The sequence below is a fragment of the Myotis brandtii genome, unplaced genomic scaffold, assembly GCF_000412655.1.
Source record: "Myotis brandtii unplaced genomic scaffold, ASM41265v1 scaffold208, whole genome shotgun sequence".
In the NCBI taxonomy this organism is placed as follows: domain Eukaryota; kingdom Metazoa; phylum Chordata; class Mammalia; order Chiroptera; family Vespertilionidae; genus Myotis; species Myotis brandtii.
In genome coordinates, this window is record NW_005357764.1 from 6,720,642 (window position 1) to 6,722,830 (window position 2,189).

At 54.6% G+C, this 2,189-nt stretch overlaps 1 protein-coding gene across 3 annotated transcripts in view; it reads left to right on the forward strand.

Moving 5' to 3' along the window:
• The first annotated feature begins 6 nt into the window (after positions 1 to 6).
• The window catches only part of LOC102255685 (chromosome unknown open reading frame, human C5orf24), an 11,690-nt gene continuing 9,507 nt past the window's right edge, over positions 7 to 2,189 (forward strand). For all 3 annotated transcript variants that reach the window (XM_005865582.2, XM_005865583.2, XM_014539143.1), the window contains exon 1: positions 7 to 138. The gene's annotated coding sequence lies outside the window, so the exon portion shown is untranslated. The remainder of the gene's footprint in view (positions 139 to 2,189) is intronic.

Consider the following 2,189-nt stretch of genomic DNA (forward strand, 5'->3'; position numbering starts at 1 on the left):
CAGCTGCCTGCCCCTCTGTCTTGGGCTCTGCGTGCAGTGCAGAGGCGGCGGGCTGGGAAGGGAGCGTCGCCAGCGTGAGGTTCCCAGCCGATGGGCAGCCCCTGGGCGCACTGAGGGGCTGGGCTACTAGCGGCTGAGGTAGGTGGACCCGGGGGGAGTAGTCAACTCGGCTGGGAGTAGAGTCGGGGCGGAGGACGATGGTGGAGGAGGCAGCGAGGCGGCGAGAACGGGGGCCTGCAGCCTGGGGAGGAGAGGTCTGGGACCCGCGCCCAAGGAGGGGCTCTGGCCTAGCCCGGAGCGAAAGGAGGGCCCTGGACGTAGCCTCGGCTTGGAGCCATTATTGGGGGGAACTTCCTCTTGCGGCGGGCGGGAGGGGTCATCCTTTCTTCTCCCTGAGAGGTCAAAGCCAGCAGCCCTCCCGCCCCCTTCATTAAAGCCCGCTGGCTTCCACAGGGACATCCGAATGGAGTGGCCTGTGGACTTGCACAGCTCGCCGAACCCCGGGTGCACGGACAGTGGGCGAGGGGTTCTGATGGTGGAGGGTACACCTCCCTTTCTCTAGTGTGGGCGTGTATGGGCTGCAAAGTTGTTGCTAGTACATTGATAATGGCGTTCGGGCACAACAGGTGCTACATCTCTAAACGCCGCATGTCAACCGAGGATTCTGGCTGAGGGACACTGCGCTTTGGGGCGCAGTTAAGGGGTAGGAAGGAGACAAAGGAGGCCGTTATTTGTGTTCTGTCCCGGTGTCAGGACTTTCCTTGCTGGGCTGGATGCGGAGCTCCTGGCATTTGTTTGGTCTTTGCTGAATAGACTTTCTGGGTGATTGAGGTGGGTGAGTCACAAGTTGATTTCCATTTAGAATTATAAAACCGTATATGATTCTGTATAATTGTTTGAAGCCAAATGACCTGAAATAAATCTCTGATAATTATGTTATGTTGGATCTTTGGAAGAGAGCAGAACTTGGAATTCCTGAAAGGAAGATTTCCCCCGAGTGTAGAAAGCTTCATGAATGTTTTGAAAATTACTGAAAACATAATTCTGTATGTTGTCAGTAATGGCCACATTCAAGAGACGGGAAAGGAATTATTTTATACTAGAGGCCCAGTGCACGAAATTCATGCATGGGTGTGGTCCCTAGGCCTGGCCGGTGATCGAAGCAGGAGCGTCTGGCATGGAAGGGCAGGTCCCAGCTGACCTCCGGGCCCTGGGCAGCACCTGGGCCCCTGGGCCTCCACGCACCCCCCTCCACCGGAGTTATCTGCCAGGTTCCCTCAGTGCCTGGGAGCTGGGCGGCAGCCCCCTCCAAACCCCCCCACCCCCCTGTCGCTGCCGCTGGTCGCCATCTGGGGCCCGCTCACACCTGCCTTGGCCTGGTGCCACCTGCTCACCTGCTCCACCATCCCGCTGTGGTCCCGCTCTCGTTGGGGCCCATTAGGGCCGGCAGCACCTCCACTGCCACCTGCTGCCTGCTGCCAGCGCATCACAGACACCGGCCATGTTCTATGCCGTCCGGTGGTCAGCACCTGTCATAGCGAGCAGTCGAACTCCCTTTGAGAGACAATTTGCATATTAGGCTTTTATTATATAGGATAAGATAGAACAGTTCACCAAAAGACTTTGGGGTTAAGCACACAGTAAAACAACTTCAGGATGGCTAATTTATGCTTTAAAAATTATAATTTAGTCATAGTTAAATATATTCAGTGAACCTTTTTCTTTTTATTATATTTTAATCCTCACGAGGATATTTTTCCATTGACTTTTAGAGAGAGTTTAAGGGAGGGGGAGAGAGAGCGAGAGAGACAGGTAGACATCGATTTGTAGCTTCCTGCCCCGCTCCTGATTGCGCAGAGCCTGCAACCGAGGTAATCAAACCGGGGACTCTACAGTCCAAGGGCCAACACTCTATCCACTGAGCCAAACCGGCTAAGGCCAGTGAGCCATTTTAAAAAACATCCTTTGGTAGTCCACACAGTCTGTTCTGTAACGCTTGACTTTCAAGTCCAAATTTTCCAGAAACAGAATTCATTCTGACTTAAGAAATGTGTTCTGGCCCTAGCCAGTTTGGCTCAGTGGATAGAGTGTCGGCCTGCGGACTGAAGGATCCCAGGTGCGATTCCAGTCAAGGGCACATGCCCAGGTTGCAGGCTCCATCCCCAATAGGGGGTGTGCAGGGGACAGCC